Source organism: Bombina bombina, chromosome 1 (genome assembly GCF_027579735.1).
Source record: "Bombina bombina isolate aBomBom1 chromosome 1, aBomBom1.pri, whole genome shotgun sequence".
NCBI classification, from domain to species: Eukaryota; Metazoa; Chordata; class Amphibia; order Anura; family Bombinatoridae; genus Bombina; species Bombina bombina.
In genome coordinates this window covers 1,496,910,978-1,496,928,668 of record NC_069499.1, presented here as the reverse complement: position 1 = coordinate 1,496,928,668, position 17,691 = coordinate 1,496,910,978, and the positions used below count along the sequence as shown (strand labels likewise).

Genomic DNA, 17,691 nt, shown 5'->3' with positions numbered 1-17,691 from the left:
GGCAGTGCATCACAGGGGGCCTTGATCATCCTGGAGGAGCCCTCTGCGCACCAAAAGTCTGTCAGTGCAGTGGCACAGTGCAGCATTGTTGAAGAGTCTGTGTAAAGGAGTGGTGAAAGCAGGAGCTTCTATAATAAAATAGTACATAAAATAAAACCAGGGTTGTTTTTAGGGATGGGCAAACCGGGCTGTAGCCCAGGGCACCAAGGAAGCTTTAGGATCAAAACTTATGTCTGCCACTGTGTCTGACCACGCAGTGCAGGGAGAGGGCCATAAAAATGGCATCCTGAAGCAGGGCAATTTGCAAAATAAACAAACTTCTCTTGTAGGCTGCCTTCTCTGTGCTGAAAGCCCAACCCCTGCTACTGTCTTTACTGCTGTGTTCGGCAGGGGAGTTATCTGAGCTAAATAATAATACTAAAAAGGCAGTATTTTTTCCAACAACTGTGTTAGAAAAAATACTGCCTTTTTAGTATTATTTAGCGCAGTACAACATAACATTTTCCAAAGGAAACACTGCACTAATAAGATACCTTATTTACTAAATCAACACCAACATAGACTGCTTATTATCTAGTTCCCTAACGTCATTTGGACACAACTGGGACTTGTATAAATATTGTCTCCACTGTTAACTTTGCAATTTGAGATGAGAGTCTTTTTATAGGTGTGCAATCTTGGCTACCTTTTTCATAAAGTAGGCATTTTAGCTTAATTGTTTTTTATTTATTGCATTTCAAGGGAGACATCCCTTATGTATATTTTTTAATATATGCTATTTTTAGTAAAGTTCATATATATTTTAATTGCACTAGAGTGTCATTTATATTTTTCTATTGCCAGCACATACATATTTTTTTCCAGATACCATCATATATTTTTATTTATAAAATACTACTTAAATTGATAAAAATAGGTGTGACCTGTGATCTTCAGCGCTGTCACTCACTTACACTTTGTATCACTTATTTAGATTTTCTTTGAAGGGGTTAATCATCAGTGACAGAAAGGTCCCTTTGTCTTGGGCGCTATTCCTATATATCCCACTTAGCCCCTTTCGGTTAGGACAGGTGGTAGATTAATCTGAATTTCCCTGGCTCTTTCTTGGGCACCACTCCAAGAGGGGATACCACCAGGTCAGGGAACGGCTGCACTGGAAAGGGGCCTAGAACCCTCCCCAGCTCCACCTCCTTTCTAATTTTATCACCCACCACCTGTGGAAATTCAAACGCAGACTTAAGGTTGCGATGAACCGTGGCCCCCACCACTTTACGCAGCACCAGAATTTTAAAACTCTCAAACAACCCTGCCCTTAATATCACCGCCACAACCCGATCCGGATAGCGTGCCAGCCATGGTACCATGGCTTCTGGCTTAAGGGGCGTTGGGGGCTTTGTTACCAACCCCACCCGTTGGGCCTGCCCTATCAACTGTATGGTCTCTCTGTCTACATTTGACACCTGGATGTGGGCCACTGCAGCATTTGCAGATGTGCTGCAACTGCTTATACTTCCAACACTCCCTACTCTGACGCTTTGGGCGCGGATAGGAGCGAGTAGTGCCTGGACGATTCCCTGCCGGGGGCAAAGGGATCCGCTCAAACCCCAACTTCAACCACAGGTGTATGTCCTGCATGCCAAAGTACCCCACTATTTTTCTCCTGAAAGCCGTGTCATAATCACGCCATGCTCTCTCTTTAAACCTCCTATGAATGCTCTCAATAGTATCCACATACTTGAAAAGGTTGTGTCCTTGCAACAGCCATCTGTCTATGTAGCAAGTTGCCAGCACCGAAAACAGCTTTGCAACTCCTCATAGGTCTACGGCCTCCTGACCCTCTTGGGGCCTGTGCCGTCCTCTGGTCTCTCCTTATCCCTAATGGCCTCTACAGATAGCTCAAACACGTTAACATAACGCCCTTCCTGAATTCTTTTCACCACCTTAGCTTTCGAATGACTATATAGGGAATGTACCAAACATGGGTGTACCGCTACTTCCATTGCTGGAATTTAACCCCCTGCATTCAGTGGAACAACCGCGTCAGCCGACGCAGGAGTGCTACCACCTTTCCGCTGAGCCTGTGCTGCAAACATTTTCTTAATCATTTTAAACATGCGCTGCTGCCCTTTTCCTACCAAACCCAGATCCTTTTCTACCTCTGAATTTGACCGACTAGAAGAAGAGCTCCTAACAGCGTGTGTAAGTGTAATTGCTGGGTACTCAGTGGACGCCGGTACCTGTCCAGACCCTCCAGATGTAGATGGTACTGCATCCGCAACTGTAGCCGAACTGCTGGACTGCTGCAAGGCACCTCCAGTCCTTCCCGCCATTCCTGAAGTTGATGCAGCTGCTTCGTCACTGCGTCCCACCTGTGGGTTAGCAAAAAGATGGGGAGAACTCCAGGAAGAGGACAGTGAACCTGGCGCACCACCCCCACCAGCCAAACCTTGCACCACTCATGCACATAGCAACCCCCCATTTGCCCCAAATTGAAAATACTGCTGCCAGCACTATGTCCAGGTATGCCCCAAGCACCAAACTGCACATTCCCTTGCTCCATACCACTCACATCCAAACAGCCAGCCCCCCTTGAAACTGTATTAGGGGCATTCATGCAACCATCCCTAGAATTAGGTCCCACTGCATTGCCAGCCGTTCTAATAACATGCGATTCAAGCACTCTCACCCCACTATGCTCATTCATATGCAATTGCAAGCCACCATTTTGCGGAATTATCCCTTCCACCTGGTTTCCGGTAACTCCGTCCACTTTGCCTGCACCCTGCATCCCCCCTCTGATAACATCCAAAGCCATCCTCTTTCTTGCGGGGCCCTTACCCTTCTGCCCCCCCCCCCCGTGCTGAGCTACCCACAGGAGCAATGTCCCCCTCCCCGAAGTCTCCTTATCTTACCTGGGGCTCCGTGAGGGAAAATGGGCCTGCTCCTATCTTGCTGCCGCCTACGATCGTGGCCACGCTCTCCACTGTCTGAGTCTGAATCAGACGTGGAGGACTCATGGCGTGCGTCATGTGTGGGGGCATGGCCAAATCCCGGCCTAGCTTCAGGCGCTCCCACAAGCCCGGATTGACTGCCTGCCTCCTCCACCAGTCCTGCGCCATCCGGCCCTGCAGCAATTCCCCCAGGCACCATAACGGTTGCCAGGGACTGGGCCAATGCCAGAACGGTGGCCAGGGCTGCCAGAGGGAGGTCAGGAAGTGTGTAGGCCACGCCAGGGAGAATCGCCATGTTGGGGGCAATGTCACTATTAGAGTGACTAGAAACAAGCAGCCCAGGTTATTGCAGGGAGGGTACACTAGAGGAAGCCTGGGCCTGCCGGTGACTGTGCGCTAACTGTGGGGAACCCCTAGCCTCACCCTGACTCCCCACTCCACCAACCACCCTTCAACTATAGGGGCAGCCATCCTAGGAGGAGTAATTAACTTAGCAGAGGGCCTGCCAGAAGTCTGCTTCCCAGCTGCCCTTTTAGCCATATGACCCTTAGAAGCGTGGGGCAGGGCTGGGGGGTGGGTGGTACTACTTTCTGACACTCTTTCCCTTCCAGAGCCTCTCCTCCTGGGGGATCCGTCCGAATCATCTCTTTACCGCCTTGGAGGGACCGAAGTTCACCTAGCAGGTGAAGTAGCGGCTGGAGGGGTGCCTGGTATGAGTGGAGCTATGGATGGTGAGAGGGAAGCGGTTGTGGCCGGTTTGAAAGAGTTGCCTCTCCTCCTGGGGGATCCGTCCAAATCATCTCTTTACCGCCTTGGATGGACCAAAGTTCGCCTAGCAGGTGAGGTAGTGGCTGGAGGGGCGTCTGGTATGAGTGGAATTATGGATGGTGAGAGGGAAGCGGTTGTGGCTGGTTTGAAAGGGTTGCTTGCAGCTTTGGAGAGACCAGACTGGACAGGGGGTTCGGTGGTGATGGCTTGGGAGACATGGCAGCGATAGGGAGTCCCCAGGGAGGAGTGGTGGCAGGCAGGGCAGGGGCAGCATCCCTGTTTTGTTACTTCAATGAAATATCTAGTGCCTTTAGAAAGTATGGGGGGACGGTATCGTGGAGCTATGGCGAGGAGTTTAAACAGTGAAAGGCGGTGCGACCGGAGATGCAATGGGATGACCGGGATATGAGAATATGGTTGGAGATTATGATCCCCTTAAGGGGGGGGTTATTCCTTTCGAGGTTTCGGGCAATCAAGTGGGAGCGGAGGAGCAAGTAGTGGAACAGGGTTGGCTATCCGCAAAGGTTTGTGCTTCCAGTTCAATGAGGGGCAGTGTAGGTTCGGGACTCGTGCAAGTACAAGCACAAGTGTTCCGGTTGCGGAGGGATACACTCCTTCGCAAAATGTTTCAAAAAAGCTAAACAAGGGGGTAGGTCACTGGAAGTGGGTGCAACGAGTGCAGACTCCAGTGAGGGTCGAAAAGATAGTGCTGTGGCTAGAGGCATACACCAGTAAGCGGGGGGGCATGGAGGCAACGCAGAGATGTTTTTTTTTTTATTGAGGTAGCACATAATATTGGTATATTTACAGTGTATGGACACGTTACATCATATTATACAGATAGTTGGTATTGCATATTATAACAATTAATGTTGACATGACCATAATTGATTAACCTCCTTTTTTATGTTATTTACATTTTAGAGAGAGAAGAAGAAAGGAAAAGAAATATAGATAGTAAAGGGCTATGATTGTCTATAGTGCAAAACCCTTATTAATTATCTTGTTCACATTTTCATCCAAGATAATTTCACAACTATTTGTATCTTATGTCATACATCATATAGTATACTTGCTATGTATGTACTCTTCCCAAATAAAAAAACATTTTGTGAAAAAAATCTTGTTTCATTGTTTTCATATAATGGTATTCTTCCAGTTGCAAGGTCCTATGTATAGAGTCTACCTATAAGGCTATAGAGGGGATTTGATCTTGCTTCCAATGTTGTGCAATTAATACTTTAGCACTGTTGGATGTGAATTGGAATAGGGCTAACTATGTTGCAGGTAATTTTTTGGGGGGTTAATTTAAGAGCCACAATAAAGGGTCTAATGGAATATTTGTTCCCAATAACTTCACTGTTTGGGTGACTACATCTTCCCAAAAGGAAATGATTTTATTGCAACTCCACCAGATATGTCCCATGTTCCCTACTTCTTTTTTGCAGCGCCAGCATAGATCAGATCTTTTGTGGGGTGTAATACCAGCGATGTAGTATCTTAAAATTAATTTCTAGGATCCTGGCTGATGTAGAGGCTTTCATTGTTCTTTTAAATATTTTACACAAATCCCCAGGGGATGTTGATTTTAAGTTCTTTTTCCCACCTTTTCATATATTGATGTTCTGTGCCTATCGGAACCTGTTGTAGCATATTGTATATTATGGATAAGGTGTGTCTGATAGGAGATTTTAAGATGCATCATTTTTCAAAATTTGTTGGAGAGCGTAGCAAGTTATTTTTCCCTTTGTGACATTGGAGAAATGAATGAGCTTGCAAGTAGAAATACCATTATTAAAAATATGTAGATTGTTTTCTATGAGCTTTGACCTAGGATACATTGTCCCAGCTTCAGTAAGGATATAAAAAGGTAGATTACTTTGCCTATCTAGAGGGTTTAGTTTAACTATCTCAATTCCCGGAGGGAATTCTGGGTTACCTAGGAACGGTGTTAGGGGTGATGGTTTGGATGAGAGCTTTGGGTACAAAACCGTCAATCTATCCCACATCTTAAATGATTTTGTAATTATATAGTTATCTGTTAACTTTATTATTCGTTCAGAATTCTCTAGCCAGCACAATGAGCCTAGATGACGATGGCAGCTTATTTGGTGTTCTATTAAAACCCATATCTTTTCTCGATAATTAGTGTGCCAGTCTGCTATTCTTTGTAGGGATATCGCCTGTCTATACTTTTTCAAATCTGGAACACCCAGTCCCCCTGATGTTTTGGGAAGGCACATTAATGTTTTGTTAATTCTGGGATGTTTTCTATCCCAGATATATTCATTAATATTTTTTTGTAGGGAAGTTATATAAGATGATGGAAGAGGTATTGGGACCATTTGAAAGAGATACAAAAGTCTAGGTAGTATGTTCATGGTTATTGTCCCCATTCTTCCCAACCAATTAAGGCGTTTGGATCTCCAATAGCTGAGGTCAGCTATTATATTCTTCTTGAGGGTGTCATAGTTAAGAGCTATTAAATCTGAGTGGTGGTGCGTCAGTGATATCCCTAAATATTTAATAGATGTGGATTGACATTTAAATGGACACATTTTTCGTGTAAGATGTAGTTCTGTCTGACTTAAGTTAAGATTCATAATTTCTGACTTTGAAAAATTAATTAAGAAGTTAGATATATTTCTAAAATCATTAAACTCTCTCATTAATTCTGGAATTTATGTGCTAGGGTTAGTAAGTGTGAGAAGTATGTCATCTGCGAAAAGAGACAGTTTGTATATATCAGTTTGGAGGGTTATGCCTCTAATAGCATTATTTTCCCAGATTTTTATGGCTAAGATTTCAATGGCACAGGCAAATAACAGGGGTGACAGGGGGCACCCCTGTCTTGTTCCATTTTTAATATAGAAAGAATCGGAAAGAGTACCATTTACTAGAATATGTGCGCTTGGATTACTGTACAGGGTGAATATCTTTCCTAAAATGCCTTCTCAAAAACCAAATCGCTCTAAGGAGTGATATAAAAATGTCCAATCTACGCGATCGAACGCTTTTTCTGCATCCGTGGAGATCAAAACCATTTGAGTGTTGGAAGCTAAAGCATGTTGTATTAGGTATGGACCAATGTTCCCTCTAATTTTTTTTCATTGTGTGCAAAAAAAATTTTCTCTGTGCGGGCTTGATACCGCTTGTGTGCGGCATTGAGCCTAGACACTTACACACATATATATATATATATATATATATATACATACACACACACACACTGTATATGTAATGTAGACAGCATATTTTTTAAAACAACTATGGAATATTATGTAAGCCATGTTACTGTGCTACTTGTACCTGCATTAATTAATACAAAAACATAGATTGTATGTTTAAAAAAAAAAAAAAAATGAAGGGACAAGGGACATGGCTTGCTTATTTCCAAAAATATGCATTTGTTTTTAAAATGCTGCCCTTTATTTGGCTCCTATGAACTGTTCCAAATGCCCCAGCCCACACACACATATACACACTCAGCACCTGTGGGTGTGTAAACACTAAAAACAGTACTGTTCTCAGGGATATTTTTTTTTTAAATTCTAATTAATTGCATTTAGTGCCAAGTTATTTTGCACATTACTATGGGAGAACAGAGCCCCTCAGAACAGTTAGCACTGGAATGCCCTACATAATGAAATAATATCCTCTATAGCAATCACCAGAGTTAAGCTCACTTGCAGCCAGAGGCATGAGATCCTGAAAGAAATCCATTATCCTGTTTTGACAGACAGCAGCCACAAACTGCTATTTGTACATGCCTCACTAAGTCACTCACTAGTCTATATAACAACCCTGTAAGGAACAACCCGGGAGCTTGAATCTGCAAGTGCAACTAATAGGTTCGGGGGGGAGGGGGGAATATGTGGCAAACTGTTCAGCATTGCGACGCACACACCTTAGCATGAGCTCAGCTTCTATAGCTTCTGTTGCCGGCTTGCCGCTCTGCTCTTCCCATCCCACATCTACACTCTTCTCTTTGTTGAAGCCCGTGCATAGTAAAAAGTTATAGGCAAATCAGTTAGACTTAGACTTATAAAGTGTGAAGAGGGCCAGCTGATGTAGAGCTTACTTGCCTAAGTTGCCTCCAGCTTCTTCTCTTTCCTGAGTCGCATCGCTGCCTGAGTCAGTCCTCCTTCCCCACACGTGGCTACACACTACTATGCTGCTGCTGCAGCAGTTAAAATTGTGTGCGCACGATGCGTGGGTGGGAGAAGCGGAGCAGGACTCCGGGAGTCACAGGGTAATCAATATTGTGGACCGGTTTCTGGAGTCATCCGAACCCGGTCCACATATTGCAGGTGCAGTCTGCAGGGCTTCGGTCTGCCAGTGAGTGCCAGGAGTCAGGACTTAAAGTTGTGAGTGACTGTGTCACTTTACTTACCGGTTCGGCTCCTTCTTTCCACATTGTCCTGTTTTACGCGGCCGGATGTACTGCCTGCGCTACACAGGGAGGGAAGGTGAGCGGCCGCGCTGCTGCGCACCTTAGAGGGAACAGAGGTGTGGACCGTATTGTCTTTTGCTTCTCTGTTCATAATAAAGCCAACTTGGTCTTCGTGTAAAGATGGGGCAAGATTGGGCATATTCTATTCGCTAATATTTTGGAAAATATTTTTGAATCTGTATTTAAAAGGGAAATTGGTCTGTAGTTCATAACCTGATCAGGTGTTTTTCCTGGTTTTGGTAATAAAACTATTGTGGCTTCCAATAAGTGTTTTAAAAAAGGGTTATTTTTTATCTATTCCATTATAAAGGTTACATAATTGGGGGCCAACATGGGATGATATTTTTTATAATAGAGATTAGTAAAGCCATCTGGACCTGGAGCTTTACCATTAGGTAATTGTTTGATAACATTAGTGATTTCCTCCATTTGAATTGGTCGGTCCAAGTGTTCTTGTTGTTCTTTTGTTAAGGAAGGGATCCCAATGCCATCTAAATATTTTGCGATAGTATGCTTAAGTGATTTATCATGTGTTGATGCTATGGGGTCAGATTCAGTTAAATTGTATAGGACTTCGAAATAGTCCCGAAACGCTTTTGCTATAGCTGAAGTAGTTAGACAAGGAGTGACAAGGAGTGCCCTCCATATTTTTAATAGACATGATAAAAGTTTTATTAGTTCGTCTGTGTAACTTCCTAGCCAAAAACCTTCCACTTTTATTATCACTATCAAAGTAAATTTGTTTAAGTTGAAGAGCTTTACGTTTGTATATATGTAACAATTGTACATATATTGTCTCTTAGCATGCAGCTGGATTTTATGTCGGGATTCTAGGGTAGTTATTTGATTTAATGTTTCTTCTAGTCTAGCTCTTTTTTGTTTATTTAGCATGCTTTGGAAGCTAATACATTCACCTCTTATTACACTCTTATGAGCTTCCCAGATTATTCTATTGTCCATATGTGGAGTGATATTAATTTCAAAGTATTCCTTAATAGATTTTCTAAGTTTCTCAGTTATCAAAAAATCCTCTAGTAGTGATGGGTCAAATTTTTAATTGAAGTGTTTTTTAGGAATGTCATGCCATTTCAAGTTACAGCTCATGAAAGAGTGGTCTGACCACGTACAAGGTAGGATTTTACTCCGCATGACATATGAAAAACTGGTGACATCCATAATTATATAGTCTATCCTGGAGAACAATTTGTGTGGGGCTGAGTATAAAGTATAATCTTTTATTGATGGATTAAGAATCCTCCACACACCATGTATGGCTAATTCTCGAACGCAGAGATGCTTTTAACAGGTTTCAGTACAGGTTTTGTTATTCCGTTCCGGGAACAGGAGGCAGGGCTTTTGCAGGGAATGAAATCGGCTAATGAATATCCAGAAATGGTGAGGGAAAAATTGTTTGAAGAAGTGAACCTGGGGAGAATGGTGGGTCCATTTTGGGATCCACCTCTGTCCAACTTGAGGGTTTCCCCAGTTGGCAGTGGTTCCCAAAAATGAGGCGGGCAATTTCGGATGATACATCATCTGTCCCACACAAAAGGGTCATCAGTAAATGATGGTATCGATCCGGAATTGGTTTCAGTCAAGTATGCGTCTTTTGATAGAGCAATGGCATTGGTGAGAGCAGCGGGTAGAGGGGTGGAGAATTCCTTTTTTGCGGACTTCTGCCTCCCGATGGGCTTTTCTATTTCATGTTCATACTTCGAAAAGTTCAGTTCATTTGAGTGGGTGGTGAAGCAAAAAGTGGGATGGTCATCGGTAGTGCACTACTTGGATGATTTCCTTTTCATTGGCCTGGTGGAGTCGGAGGTTTGTGAGCTTTTGGTCAGGGTTTTTAGGGAAGTAGCCCAGGAGATTGGCATTCCAGTGGCGGCCGATAAGTCTGAAGGGCCGTCAATGTCCTTGAGTTTTCTGGATATCCAGCTGGATTCGGCCAGGATGGAATGCAGACTACCGGAAGATAAACTCCGGGACCTGCAAGTTGTGATTGGGAACACTTTGGGGAGTAAAAAGGTCACACTTTGGGAGGTTCAGTCGTTATTGGGGAAGCTCAATTTTGCTGATTATTCCCATTGGGCGGGTTTTTTGTCGAAGGCTGTCGCTGGCCACAGTAGGAGTATCAAAGCCAAAACACCACATTTGGTTGTCACAGGAGGTAAAAGAGGATTTGAAAGTATTGAAAATTTTTCTGGATGATTTCAATGGGAGGTTGATAATACAAGAAATTGGGTGGTCTGATGACAAGTTGTGTTTATACACAGATGCTTCTGGGGCCCATGGCTTATTATTTGAATGGAATGTGGTGTGAGGCGGCTTAGCCCCAGTCTTGGGTGGATTCAGGGTTGACCAAGAAATTTATTTTCTTGGAGCTTTTTCCCCTGGTAGTGGCTCTTCACATTTGGCCTTAGCAATTCAGCAACAAGAGAGTGTGCTTTCACTCAGATAATCTGGGTGTGGTATGGGCAATTAACCGCTTAAAGGCTAATTTGCCGGTAGTAATAACGTTGCTGAGGGTGTTTGTGCTGGAGTGCTTGCGTTGCAATATTTCTTTCAGAGCTGTGCATGTTCCAGGATGTTTGAATGTGATCGCTGATTCTGTGTCCCATTTTCAGTGGGACCGGTTTCGATCGGTGGCCCCGGAGGCAGACCTGGAAGGAATTGAGTGCCAGGGGACTTGTGGCAGCTGGGCTGCCAGGGGTGATGAATATGGTAAAGAGGGCTCTGGCTCCTAACACATGGAGGGCATACACCCGAGTGTGGCAACTGTGGTGGGAGGTGGCTAGGAATGAGCAAATACGGGAGGATAGGGATGGTTGTTTAAAGCGTTTGTTGGAATAGATAAGGATTTGGGGACTGGCAAGGCTTTCGCCTTCTGAAATTTGTAAGAGAATAGCGGCTATGGCATTCTTTTTTCAGATGATAGGTTGTGAGGATTTGACTAAAGTATTTGTAGTTAGAATGGCAGTTAGGAGTTTGTGCAGGGGCAAGTTGTGAGCGGATGGATGCAGGTCAGTGACATTTGCCATTCCTCAAGGATTGGTGGATTGTTTGGGTGGTATATGTTTTTCATATTCCGAAGAAGTATTGTTTAAAACGGCCTTTGTGTTGGCTTTTTTTGGAGCTTTTAAGTTATCCGAATTGATGGGTAGAAATAGAAGGGATGACATGGCTTAGGGAGGCAGGACTTGGTTTTGAAAGAGGGGGTGGTAGAATTATGGTTGAGAAGGTCAAAAATGTATCAGTGCGGAAAAGGAGTGGTAGTGGCATTAAGGGTGTGGTTCGAGAGTTTTTTAGTGTTCAGAATGAAATCACTGGCCCGTTGCTGGTACATACAGACGGTACGGTTTTATCTAGGTTCCAGTTCATCTCAGTTATGCAGAAAGCATTAGGTTTAATGGTTTTGAGAGGGTTGGAGTTTGGGTCACACTCGTTCAGAATTGGGGCAGCTACAGAGGCAGCAAATTTGGAGTTAGATCCTGCGGTAATTAGGAGGATTGGTAGGTGGATGTCTGAGATTTTAGGGGTATGTGAGGTTGGGTTTGGTGTTATGAAGAGGGGAGCTGATTGGTTGTAACTTTTCATTTGGCAGATCCAGTGAGTGTGTTGGATACTAGGACACTCGTATGTTTTTTAGGCAAGGAGAGCAGCGGCAGTGAAGTAAGATGGGGTCCACCTGGGGTTTCTAAGGGACCAAGTGGTTGTGAGATGGTTTGGGATTCGGGGGATGAAATGGGGTCAGGTGGTTAGGAAGGTGTTGAATATGTGAGGTTGTTTACTCCACCCAAAATTTTAGTGATTCACGCAGGTGGGAACGATCTGGGGTTTATGCCTCAAAAGGATCTGGTTGAAGAGATAAAGGGTAGTTTTGACAGGTTGTTACAGTTGTTTCCGGGTTTAATATTGCTGTGATCGGAAATTGAAAGTAGTGGTATGGAGGTCAGCGTGGTATTTGAAGAGACTAGAGGCTTCCAGAAGGAAGGTTAATAGAATGCTTAGTGGATATGCAAGAAGGTTGGGGGGGATTGGTCTACGCCATGTAGAATTCAAAGGTGAATCAGGAAGGTGTTTCTACCTAAAAGATGGGGTGCACCTGAATGAGGTAGGTTTGCACCTGTTCAATTTCACAGTTAAAGAGGGGATTAAAAAGGCCTTAGCTTTGGGTCTTCCGGTGGGTGGGTCTAAGAAGAGGCAGCACTGAAGTAGTGCTCCTGCTACAAAGGTGCTAAAAAGCAGTCTAATCGACCTGACCGACTTCCAACAGGCACATATCTTTTTGGGCAATTACCCCCTACTTTGCTCCAACTGGTCTTGCAGCGTGAAGGGCATTTTACAGCAGGCCTTGCTCCTGGAGGGACAGAGAGGGCACAAGAAAAATCACCCGGCGCCATTTTGGAAACTAGACAGAGCCCCGCTCCAGCACTTCACTACACAGCCGCCTGCCTGCAGATACCCTGCAGGCTTGAGTGACACAGGAGTCGACAATCACCGTGGCGAGGTGAGCTCAGCAGCATTTTGGCTGCACTTGATCCTGATCCGTGACCCACACAAACCACAAGGGATCTGCCATCTTGAAGGGTAGCAGGTGCAGTAACTTTCTTATATATCGGCGTGCCAACCACCCACCCAGCCCTGTGCACTCAAATCCCCCCCACCCTAATCACTACACGACAGTGGATTGCAGGAGACACCCTGCCTACACATTTTAAAGGGGACTTTGGCTGTTTTGGATTCCGGGAGGTGGGGAGGAGAGGGGAGATCAGTGCACAGTAGTTGGGCTACAGCATCAGAACAGGGCTAGAGCTGAGCCTACAAATCCCTTTCCGTGAGGTAGCCGGCAGGGAACAGAACACCTAAGGAAGGTCTGGTGACCTGCCTTAAGGGAGAGTCCTAATATAAGCAACAAGGCATTCTAAGTCTGCACAGTGTTTCACTACTAATCTGCCCTGCTTCCGTGGTGCATAACAGTGGCATAAAGTGCTGAACTTGCATGCTGGGGAGCCTTTGCTCCTTGTTTACTGTTCACCTCTCACCACTATCTGACTTAACACCCACAGACTCACAGTGCCAGCTAGTGTCCTATAGGATAAATTGCACTTTCATAAAAAGGAAAAAGCAGCCTTCTTCCTCACGATTGAGGGGGAAAACCCAATTTGTCACCATCCCAGACTCCACGCAGACACAGGCTCGGCCCACAGAAACCCTCACCGGCAGAACCTGGCTACATTCTCACTGTACTGACCGACATGAAAGTGGACAAATACTTCAAGATCTCTGCCATGCATGTTGTACCCATTATGGCAGGCAAACAGAAACTGGCAGAAAGAAAGCAGAAACAAGCCCCAGAGTCACAACTGGAACCGCCCATACCACAAGACAGGGAGCCGATTCCAGATACCTCACAATCACTGCTGCATGACCTAAAAGCCTTCTTTCTTCCTAAAATGGAAACCTTACAGGCGGCCATGGATGTTCTCACCACAGAGATGAGGCAGTACTCCACTCACCTGCAACAAGCAGAACAGAGAATCTCGGACGTAGAGGACACCCAACACTCATTTTCTGTTACTATCCAAAGACTGGAGCGCCAGACTTTCACACTCCAAGAAAAGCTAGATGATCTCAAGAATCGGTCCCGCCACAGCAACCTAAGAGTGGTGGGAGTGCCTGAATTGATTAAAAACAAAGACCTTCTTAAGTTCACAGCTCTAACATTACCTAAATTACTACAACTTGACCCTGACACCCTCCCAAATGATGTGGAAAGGGCTCACAGAATAGGGCCAGAGACCCTACCTTCCAGACCTAATCAACACCCTAGACAAGTAATTTTCAAGCTGCTTCACTACCAAGAAAAACTAGCTGTCCTCAAAGCCTACAGAACCAAGCCAGACCTCACGAGGGGCACAAGCTACTTATTTTCCAGGACCTCTCAGCTGAAGTTGCAAGGAAGAGGAAGAAATTTGCACCCTTATGTTCCAAGCTAAGCTCTTTATCACACCTCAACAGCTGCAATACCATCTAGACACTGAGGACAAGTATGGAGAGAGCTGAGGGGCAGCACCCAATTCTACTCCCGACTTACTTGCCATTGATGCCACACTTTAAAATGCCTTTACTTAATTGCAACCTAACCCATTGGACTGAGAACACTCCTGAGCCACAAGCTAATGATGTTGACATTATAAGGTCTCAGAGGACTATACCCAGGAGTCCACATAACTGGCCCCACTCCTATGCTGATTCATGAAAGATCCATGGCCCTAAGTATCTCATTACTCCCCAATGGTCATATAATTTTTACTCACAACTATGGTTGTTACAATTTGTTTTGTTTTCCCTATTGATTTCTGTCTCTCTAATTTTGAGGTTCTGCTTCCAAACAACCTTACTTACTTGCATTCAGAGGACTGTACATGGAGGTCCATATGACAAACCCTGCCCCAAACTCCACATACAAGGCACTCACAGTACTGACTATAACACCATTACCTTCTGTTTATATATTGTGATTTTTCAGTCATGGTTGTTATACTTTAACTTGCTTTCTCCACTAGGTCTCGGGGGGAGCCTGTGGAAGCCGCCATGGCCGGAGTCTGATTTCCTAGGGGCCAGCTCATCATCTCCAGCCTCCAATAACAGTAGGTCATCACACACACATACATAAAACAATACCACTTTCTGATATCCCTGCAGGTGACTTCATATACCCTAGCTTCAGTGACATACGGTGAGGTCAAAGGCTGGTGAGGCAATATATATATATTAATTTATTTTTTTATTAGGTATGCTGTTCAACAAAGGATACTGAAAAAGAATAAAGTACACAATAATCAAAGTAAATTAGAGATCAACCAGTGTCCCTCACACCCTTTTTGCTCCACCTACCTCCTCTGCCCGTCCTCCACCCTATTGCCCCTCCCACCTCATATGCCTCCCACCACCTATGATGCAACATTGGAAACAAACAGATGACCCCTGCTTGAAGCTTCTAACATGTCACATACACCCAAGGCAGATCTCTCACCAGCTTAACAACAATCAACTAATCAAGCAGTACTTACCAGTTAGTTGTGCATTGTCTGGGAGTTACAGATGATGGCTGCCTAGTGACTTTGCCTCCTTCACTCACCTCACCACGTCACCACCACACGTGTCCCCACGTTGATATATCCTGCTGCCTTGCTGCAGCCTCTGGTTTTAGTTACTGCGCATTGGAGAGACAGAGACAGAGGGGGGAGACAGAGAGACAGAGGGGGAATCAGAGAAACAGAGGGTGGAGAGACACAGCGGGAAGACACAGAGACAGATAGGGGGAGACAGAGATACAGAGGGGGATTCAAAGAGAGATAGAGAGACAGAGGGGGAAAGAGAGAGACAGAGGGGGGAGAGAGAAAGAGGGGGATTCAGAGAGACATAGACACAGAGGGGGGGAGACAGATAAACAGAGGGGGGAGACAGAGACACAGAGGAGGGGGAGACAGAGAGACAGAGGAGGGGGAGACAGAGACACAGAGGAGGGGGAGACAGAGACACAGGGGGGGGAGAGACAGAGACACAGGGGGGAGACAGAGACACAGAGGGGGAGGAGACAGAGATACAGGGGGGGAGACAGAGACACAGAGGGGGGAGACAGAGACACGGGGGGAGACAGAGACAGACACAGAGGTGGGGCAGAGACACAGAGGGGGAGACAGAGTTGAATTTGTAGAGCTGTGGAATTAACGTAACCTTCTTTTTAATTCCTGATGTCTGATGATTTGAATATTTATAAATATCAGTAAATTATTTATTTGGGAAATCTGCTCTATCAGTTACCAATTGCTTTTAACACTTTGACTTCTGAAACTGTATGAGTAATTGGGGAGGCCTGTGCTGGCTTGTGTATATAAATATTAATTTATTTTATGATTTTATTAGCGCACACGGATGCCTTCTTAGGTGCATAATATTTTATGGTTATATTTAGTTTTTGTTATGAAAATCCTTTCTTGTAAAATCAATGAATATGCGATTTTATCTGTATTTATTTGAGAAACTGATAAAGAAGTAGGGAACAAAGTTCAAACTGAAGGGAAGATTATTTTTTGTTAAATAAATAGTATATTTTCTTGCCTAAACCAATATAAACAGGGGTTGTTCCCTAAAAACAAGTTAAATGTGACATGTTATTGTCCTTTATCTCAAAGCAGCAGTTACAAATTATTTTTTAACATGTTAAGTATTTTGCATTTATATTATATTATATTAAGTGTATTAAAAAGGCTATACTGTAGAGAATCAGTCTATCAGATGCAAGTATTTAAGTTTATCTTTGAGTAAACATCGGTAGAGAGACTTTAGCTGATCGCATTATGGCAAACTAGTTTTGTGTGAGTCAGTTTACACCATGTCAGCATTCCTCAAGCCACGGGGCCCAACCAGGATAGAGTGCAGGCAGCTACCTATTCCCTCTGCCGGCGTGCTACCTACTCACCCTGACCTCTCTCTCTGTGAGATAGAGGGTGATAAAAGGCTGCGCAGACAGAGGGAACAGGAACACAGAGAAGGTACGGGTCAGCAACCTGCAGGGCTGATAACTAGCCGCAGAGTGAAAACTCTTTGCAGCTCCGCCTCCAACCCCCCCCTCGCCTCAAACTCTTTACCTTCTGACTCCAGGTTTCTAGTACTTAAACTTGTTGCTGCATGTCTGCAACTAACTGTACTGACTCAGTCTGCATGATTGATGAATCAGCGCTCACATCGGCCCAAGCCCGCGACCGCACAAATGTGAGAGCGCCCCCTAGAAAGTTCCACTTCCTGCACCAGCCCACCCACTTCCAAAATTCAACAAGTGCAAGCCCAATATAAAAATATTACATTTTAATATATATATATATATATATATATATATATATATATATATATATATATATATATATATATATATATATATATATATATATATATAACACATAGAAACACCCAGCACTCACCAGCTAGCTCACAGCTAAGATAAAATCACAACTGGAAAGGTTAGTTACCGCATCTGGCCAAATGGGAAAGCTCAGGCACCACGTCAAGGTCCTTTCCATTGCCTGAGTCCCTAACACAGCCACACCATCATGCGAGCTCACAAAGCCAAACAGACTGAGAACAAAGAAGGGGTGCACAGGTGGATGTAATCACCCAGAGAAAATACAAAAACATGGAAGGGAACTGCACTCCAAGACCGGACCAGGTACACATCCTGTGACTCAGCAACATCCAGCCCTGGGTGCTAAATAGCACTCCAAAAAAGCTGTGATGTCACCAGAGCCACAGGCAGTTAACCCCAGTCCGGAATGGGTGCAAGAAACAAGGGGGATTACAAACAAAAAGTAATACAACACATAGAAACACCCAGCACTCACCAGCTAGCTCACAGCTAAGATAAAATCACAACTGTAAAGGTTAGTTACCGCATCTGGCCAAATGGGAAAGCTCAGGCACCACGTCAAGGTCCTTTCCATTGCCTGAGTCCCTAACACA

The 17,691-nt window shown here is 44.5% G+C and overlaps 1 long non-coding RNA gene across 1 annotated transcript in view; it reads right to left on the bottom strand.

The window, feature by feature from the left end:
- LOC128654072 (uncharacterized) overlaps positions 1-15,570 on the bottom strand; it is an 80,586-nt gene extending 65,016 nt beyond the window's left edge. Inside the window, exon 1 of the long non-coding RNA XR_008401419.1 lies at positions 15,246-15,570. This is a non-coding gene — a long non-coding RNA (uncharacterized LOC128654072). The remainder of the gene's footprint in view (positions 1-15,245) is intronic.
- Between the last annotated feature and the right edge of the window lie 2,121 nt (positions 15,571-17,691).